This window comes from Vicugna pacos, chromosome 5 (genome assembly GCF_048564905.1).
Source record: "Vicugna pacos chromosome 5, VicPac4, whole genome shotgun sequence".
Taxonomy (NCBI): domain Eukaryota; kingdom Metazoa; phylum Chordata; class Mammalia; order Artiodactyla; family Camelidae; genus Vicugna; species Vicugna pacos.
This window is the reverse complement of record NC_132991.1, coordinates 28,904,128-28,912,762: the sequence shown is the minus strand read 5'-3', so window position 1 is coordinate 28,912,762 and position 8,635 is coordinate 28,904,128.

The window sequence follows — 8,635 nt, the reverse complement described above, 5'->3', positions numbered from 1 at the left end:
TCATGGTCAAGGCTTCTATAAATCAAGTTTTTTGTTACTTTTAGATGAATGTAATCCTTATTGATCGAGGTGGCATCTTCAGACCTTGAAATTAGCAAAGTGTTGAAGATTGAAGTAGCAGCTAACAATAATCATTGCTCAATGCATGGAATTAACCAGCCCAAGCAGGTCTAAGAGGTCTGTTGTAAACATGCTTTTAAAATGAGAGAATAGCATGTTTCCAAATGATTTCATCAGGAAGGCTTTAATGTAAAGTTCAAGTAGCATACATTAACTTTTTGAGAATTGTAACATGGGATATAGCTGTCCCATAGTTGACTGATAAAGGATTCTTAATCTAGAGAGTAAAAAATTTGTGAATTCACCATTGTTAAGGAGAGAGTGGACTTTTGTTCTAAATACTGGTTATACAGACAAATATATCCATCAGTGGACAGGGGTGATTCATCCAGTTCCCTTGACTGTGGGCCTGGAACTAGGGTCAGCATCACCTGGGAAATTGTAAAAACTCAAATTCCTGGGTCCTATTATAGACCTACTGGTTTGGAAATGCTGGGGAGATGGGAAGGTGTCCAGCAATCTGTGTTTTAATAAGCCCTCTAGGTGATTCTGATGTAAGCTAAAGATTGAGAATCACTGCCTTAGATTAATTTTCATACTTTAGATTAATTTCCATACATTAGGCTAACTAGGGCTGCCCCCCCGCCCCCCGCCCCTGCTCTCCACCCCATTCTAGAGTCATTAACATCTTTCTGATTTGTGACTTGGTCTCCTGGTGACCATCTCCAGAGGGACTATCCTGTGATGGTAAATTAAGAACTTGGCATTCTGCTTTCTAAATCAATGTCATGTAAGATGTAGTTCCTCTCTCCTAGGAGCCCTAAGCAAACCTCTAATATCATGTTTCTAAATCTGACTTAATCTGTCTTACTGAGAGGAGACTCAGTCTGAAGCAACTGACCTCTTTTTATTCATCTTTACCATGACAAGAGCATTCCAAGTTATACTACACTTTATTTTTTTAATCTAAAATGACTTCTTGAAGCTGAAAAAAGGGATTTGCCACTGTTAATATGGAATGTGAACAAGTAGCTAATTGACTATTGGCTCTAAGTAAATGAGAGGGAAAGCATAGCAAATAGGTCTTTCTGGCTAGCTAAGATGATTTTCTTGTTTAAACACTTTACGAAAGGTTAGCTCTACAATTAAATTCAACACACACTCAAAAGGTAAATAATATATGGGGAGCTTTGTTTATATATTTACTTATACTTGAAACTATCAAAATTAATGACCTATTTCTTCCTTCATAAAAAGTCCTTAAAATGAAATGTCCTTTAAACTAAGTTTGATTTGATTTCTTCTGGACACGAATGTCTTAAATCTTCCCTTCCTATGACAATAGTATAATTCTTTGTCCCAGAAGATGAAAGCAGGTACATGCAAGAGAGGAATTTGATGCTAGTACAGCTTCTGTTAGGAAAGAGTAAGTGTCTGAGTGAGGCAGATGGTTAGTAGGAATTTGTCAGCCTTTTGACTAAAGATATTTGGCTTTTAGGAATAAAATTAATTTTTGATCTTACCATAGGGATTTTTTTTCCGGTTATGTTTGTGAGGATTTGTGGGTGTTGTGATGTGTGTGAAAATAATATGACCCAGCTGAAAATACAGAGTAGTGAGTACTAATGAAATATATATTGAGTCTTTATTATAACAATCTTTTATAACAATGTATTTAAAAGAGCACAAGTCCACTCGGACTCTTTAACTGTGGCATAGCTACAAATATATTAGTAAACTTTGATTTTACTCTATTTCCTGGATTCTGGAATACTGTTATTTTATTGAAGATTCAAAGTGTGTACGTCAAAGACTGCATTAGTGTATGTCATAAATGAGAGACTGACATTCAGTAGGGCCATGGGTACCCGTACTGTTCTCATCATTAAATATTTCAACGATCACTTCTAAGGAAGCACAACCCTGAACAGTGTGTAGCAGGGAAAGCATGGCTAGAACAGTGAGTGAGGGTGATTGCTCCAGCTTGCCTGGAATCTGGAAATATTTTCACTATTGGACACGCCCAGGTAGGGCACAACATTTTGAAAGTCCAGGTAATGGAAAATGGTGTTTGGAGTAGAGAGAAGAGGAAAACATTAAGTGGGGAAAATGGGTAGAGGTAGACTAAAGATTTAATTTGAAAAATACTGGAGAGGAGTGAAAGGAAGCAGGGATATTCGGGGTATCAAAATAATCCCTGACGGGCATCTCCAGTTCAGATTTTACCCCTCTCCTGGGCCAGATGTACCACCCGCATATATGCCTATTCCCAGGTGTCTTCCTTCATTGCTGTGCCTCCTATTCTGTAGAGACCTTCTCTTTGTTGGCAATCTAAGGTTTTAAATCTAATAATCAAACTACCCAGCTATCAAAGAGTGTATGCCACAGGACCTGGTTCCAACTAGGCTGACTGATGTTCAGGCGTAAAGGTACTTCTGAATTTACCTTCTTTTGACCTTAAGAAAACAAATACACTGCCTGGGGCAGTGATTTACTTGACCTCTGTAGACTTGTGGACAGAACAGACACATTAATTGGCTTGCTGACCAAGGCAGCTCTACTTAAGAGATCAGCCCCGCAACTGCTCTCTGAGCTGGGCTGACCTCTGCTGGTCATTCTTCCTCTGCCACCTCTCATGGCTTAGAAACATAAAATGTCTAACCTCTTAACTTGCCAGTGTTCAGTGAAAATACCACAATGCCCTTTTTATCTTATATAAAGATCAGTTTTCTGAGTGAAAAATTTAGATTCACAATACCAAATTTGTAATCCCTTGGTTTTCAAACTATAGTGTGCAAGGCTTCTCAGAGACCACAGTAGGGAGTTAGGGGAGCCCCAATTTGGAGAGAGGGTTTGCCACTTTTCCTTTTGAAGTCCTCCAGGTGATTCTGATGCAAGTTAAAGTTTGCGAGCCACTGCTCAAACCCCCCTTTTCCGTGCCTTGATTATGTGATTATGATTGAATCTCTTAGATGCCACATGTTCTTTGGGCCACTTATTCTCACTGAGCCTTCTTCCTCCAGGCTGCAGGTTCTCATGGTGATTCTTTGCTGCACCACATTGACTTAGATGGAAATCTAAACACTCCTTCTAAGAATCCACTCACACAAAAAGCTCTTATGACCATGCAGACTTGCCTGAAGAGAAGTAGAAGAGTGGCGAGGAGGTATTTATATTATATACCCCACAAGAAGCAAGCTAACAATGGCCTGTTAGAAATTCCTGGTCTCTCTTTTCAGCTGTGCAGTCCTTGGGGTTGTTCTTCTGACCCTTGCACCCTACAGCACTCAGCTTCTTCCCCTCTTGTTAGCTCCTTTGGATCTTCAGAATATCGTCTTTCTTTTGTGTTGATCTCTCATCAGCTCCCACTTGCCAACTTGCATTCACAAACCCATGAAGGCATTGGTAGAACAGAAAAGCTGCCCTTTAATTGGATTTTCCCTGTCAGACAGCAGTTATAAATCACACATTTTATTTTTTCCTGTTGTTTTTTTCTGCTACATAACCTGAAGCCAAGTGGACTGAGGCGGATTCAGTTCTCACTGTCAGAGGGAGTGTGAAACGTCATCAGGGTGGCTCTGCTCACTGTTTTGACTTGTCACTTGATCCCATATACTAACTGGATCAAGATAATGCCAAATAAATGACTGAAAAAATGAAAATATCAATCAGCTGTGCTTGGTATTGCTTTGCTTAATACCAAGCCACCAATTTGGCTTTTTCTTTTGTTTTTCTTTTTCTTATAGAACTGAGTTTTGGGGTTAAGGGATGGTGTCATGCAGATATAGCCATTGTCAACCTTCAGAATGATGAGCTGGATCTGCTTCATTTCCAGGTAGTGATAAGAGAAACATGGTACTTCAAAATTAGCAAAGATGTGAAAAATTCTTTAAGGAAATAGATCCTCCAAATGCCAAAGGACAACTTGAAATTTGTATTAGACTTCTCTAGAAATAAGAACTGCTAATGAATAAATCAGCATGGTAGTGATTTTGAATGTGTCCAAGATGAGGAAGTTTTTACTTTACTTGATGGGGAAATAAAGACAGTGAATAGATTATTCAGTGGACTGCTGATGTGGCTTCACATCCATTCTGGCAGGTGCACTGTGCTCAAATATACATGATAATAGTTTAAATGTAAATAAGGTTAATGAATTTTAATATTCCTCTGAATCGTGTATTCATACTTCCATTTGCATAGTGACTTATTTCTCAAATCCTTTTGTAAATATTGTAATGAAATAAACATAAGAGCCGAGCACAAAGGGGTGCATACAATTAGCTCAGCACACAGTCCTCCACCAAAGCAAATTGGAATCATATCACAGGATCGCAGACATCAGGAATGGACACGTCGCATAAGTAAACCAGATGATCCTTCTTTTCTAGTGGGGAATTATTCTGTTCGGGAATTTTTCAAAAAAGTAGCTTGGTTTAACTTTCTATGCCTCAAGTGACAAGGTTTCTGAACTTGGCTTCAATGGGATATTTACTGTGCTTCCCTCTGAAGTGATTGTGGTCCCAGGGATGTGGTGTGAGGGATGAAGAAGAACAGAGATGCCTGCCCAAGCCACCCTGGGCATAAACACTGTCAGAGGGGGAGGGCAGCCTCTTGTCCCTGGGCGCACTTGGGCCCCAAAGTTAATCTGGGAAGCATTGCAGCACGGAGCAAGCCTCACTCCTTTCTTTCTTCTTCTTCTATTTTTTTTTTTTTTAATTGAAGGATTGTCGGTTTACAATGTTGTGTTAGTTTCTGGTGTACAGCATAGTGGTTCAGTTATACATATATATTCCTTTTCAGGTTCTTTTTCAGAATAGGCTATTGACAAAGTATTGAATATAGTTCCCTGTGCTATACAGCAGGACCTTGTTGTTTATCTATTTTATATATAGTAGTTAGTATCTGCAAATCCAGAACTCTCACTTTATCCCTCCACCGCCCCCCGCTTTCCCTCTGGTAACCATGTTTGTTTTCTATAAGACTCACTTTCCTTAGCACAGCTTTCACTTTTTCTATTACCAATTTTGAGAAATAATTTTTAAAAAAGGTTACCCTTCCCCGTCACCACTGTTGTCTTGGCAAAGATAAGCCGCATTGATCTTAACTCTTGGTGATTAAGAATGCTATTTAAGTTTAAGGCGGCTAATGATAATTTTATCTTTCAGCCTTTTCTTTAACCCCAAGCCATTATATACAGTGACAATACTTAAAATTTCAGCTCTATGCTGAATGCACTGTATTCTTTCTTGCCTCAATATCTGTACCTACACTACTGCAGGAAAGCACTGTGGATGCTGGGATCATGGTGACAGCCCAGATGCTGGAATCAGGACACCCACATTCAACTCCTGTGTGAACCAGGAATATTAATAGTAGCTATATCACAGGTTTGTTGAGTAGGTTAAGTGAGTTACTACATGTAAAGTGCTTGGAAGCCTGCCTGGCATTGCTAAGTGCTTAGAAGCATTAGCTCTCAGTTTCTGTGCTTAAAATGCCTTTCTCCTCGTCTATAAACCTCTTTTGGGTTTATAGACTTGGGGTCAAACGTTGCTAGCCCAATTCCAGTTCCAGCTTTCTAGTTCAAGTTAGAGTTAGTTGTTTGTTCCTCTTGTTTCCTTTAAACATTTCACATTTTTTTTATTGCATAGTATTTGTCAAGGTGTATTAAATTTAGTCCCCCAATATTTCTTCTGTTCCCAAACTGTAAATTCCTTGAGGGCTGGACTGTATTTTACTCATCTGTTTATCATCCCTCAGTATCCAGAACAAGCCCTGGATATAGGAGGTGCTTGATATTTATTTATCGGATTGAACATGAACAATGTATAAGCATTCACTTTTTTGGGAATGAGTCTGACTGAGCACTTACTCTACCCCAGTATTGCTCTGGATGCATGTGTGGATAAGAGAGTGTTTATTTCTCTCTGTTCACTGCAAGTATGAGTCATTTGTGAATGTAATTGTGCTTTAATAAAATGAGCAAGACCAGGGGGATGGAGCCGGAGGGGCCTGGAATTCTGCTTTTTATTACTGAAGTCCACATTTGTGAAGTCTCTGGCTGCTCATTTGTATTTGAATAGCCTTTGTGTATTTGGGGAAATTTCCACATTTTTAATCTTAGTATCCTTTGCTCTTAGAATAAGTGTGGGATGCTGGGCTTCCAGTGAGACAAGCCTATGTAGGCTTTGGTCTGAAAGAGCAAGAGGAAGCGGGGCTATGCTAACTACCCTTCTCTGGTGTGCAGGGCTGTGGAGGTGGATGGGTTTCAAGTGTGGCATAGGTGGTAAGAAGTAGTGTTTGTACTGGAGGTGGTGGCAGGGACAGTAAAGGCATGTCCTCCTTAGGCTAGTTCTGTGGCATCATTTGGGGCATTTTCCTGGAATCCAAGCCTCTAGTCTGTCTCTCTATGATTTTGTAAGTTATGTAATATCCTTTAATAAATCTCCTTTCTCTTTAAATTAGCCAGAGGAGATTCTGTTGTTTTCCACTAGAAACCCTGATTAATAGAGCTGTTATGAAACTAACTCCTCTTGTCCAGCATTTTCGCAGGGTGGTGATGATAATAATAATGTGGTTTGTTTGGAGCCATGGATTTAAAACCAGAGCGAGAAAGTCAGTAGGTCCCTCCAGATGTCATGTGACAATGATTTGTTATGGAAGGAATGTGAAAATCATATAGTACAGTTATTTTCAGTGGAGTCTTTGAAAAAATCAGTTTTGTTATTTATAAAGGGCTGGACCATATAGCCTGAAAAATGCCTCCATGTTTGACCAATTAACATACTCTTTTTTTCTTTTTTCCAGCCGTCATTGGAGGTTACAGAGCAGGCATGTGAGTTAGTGCTTTCCTGTGATGGCTGCCTAGACCTTTGAAAACAAATAGGTTACAATCAGCAGAGGGAGCTAGAATCAGGAGACTGGAAGGCTGAAATGAAATGAAGCGAGAGTTTCCAGGGGGAAAATTACCCAACATAAAAAGAAGGTCAGGAAGAGTTCACTTAGGATTTTCTGAAGAAGAAAAAGATTGGGAGAAAGTAAAGACATCAGAAAATTTTTGGAAGAGTAATAATAACAGATTAAAAAGTAGGGAAGAATTAAAAGATACGATTAACAGCTGTCACTACTTCAACTGATAAAGCTGGTTAATTGCCTGTGTAATCCTAGTATATAATTTCCCACCTAGTATATACTTCACTCCTGAGAATCATAAATGAATTGCACATGTTACTTTTGTTAAACTGCTGAGGACGTGAATACAAACAATGGTTTTGACTTAGAAGGAACAACATGGTGAAAACTAGACTTTGTGTATGTAAGAAAGGGTCTTTCCTGTTTATAGGTTGAAGGCTTTTTGAGCTGGCATTGAAGACAGAGGTGGTCTCCTCTTTCTCTTCATTACATAGATGCAAAGCTAAGGCCCAGGCAGCTGAACTGATTGGCCCTGAGACAGGCTTCCTTAAATGGTATGTGTTGTGACATAAACATTAGGAAATGTAATATTAGACTCCTTGCTTTATAACAGCTAAACAACCATCACATAAAAGTCCCCAGGTCTAAAATATTCTCCTCCTTAAGTGCATGTTCAAATCCCCTTTTATTTACTCAATTCTTGACGACTTGGAATATGGCAGTGATCTCCACGCATATTCTGATCCATGAGAAACAGAGGCAAAGCCTAAACAAATTGCTGGTATGTATTCTTTATCTCCCTCTTTTGCTTTTGTCCTTCATTCCTTGTTACTTGACAGATGTCAAATGCAAAGAATGGCAGGGTGATTGCAAAAGGCTTTTTCACTCTTTTAAAGCTTGTGCACTCAAATATTTCTTCAAAATATTCTAGTCTGCAAACACTAGCAAAGGAAAGCTTCCTTTCCCTTGCATTTCAAACATGCAGATTTTTTTTTTCAGTGTACACTAGAGGACTTTTTTTCCCCTATGTCTTTGGATTTTTAAGGATTTGACACATTCTAGGGGGAAAACAGGTTTGTCAGATTCAGGCATTCGGCTGAGACTTTGAGCCAGTGAGGAAAGCCTGTCTAATACCTCGTGTTAGCAGTTCCTGTATTGCTGCAATCTATAGGGCTAGAATTTCATTTCATTGTATTCTTGGTGCTAGCATTACTGTGCTATAATCCTGTTACTGTCATTTGCCACTCATTTCCTTCTGTGGTTTACTTGGATTATGCTAGTGATTCTTTGCAAATCTTAAAGGAATATGAAGAATTATTTTTAAAAAGAAAAGCATTTTCCTTGGTCATTGCTCAAGCTTTTTCCTGGCTTAGACTCTGATTTTGTCTATGGAAACCAAAGCTTATTTATTGGTGTAATAAATGATAACTGTTGTCACATTCCTGTACTTTTTTATTTGGGTTTCTTTTATGACCTTAAAAAAACTGGAAAATGTTTTCTTGGGTGCTGTAGCAATAGAATAATCTTAAAAACACTTAAGATGTCATTATTTAGAACAATATTTAAGGAAACAAGTTTGCTATAAATGTGGGTAGAATAAAAGGGACACAGCTCTTATGTGTTAGAAGTATACTAATATAAAATCAACTGTCTACTTCCAGTG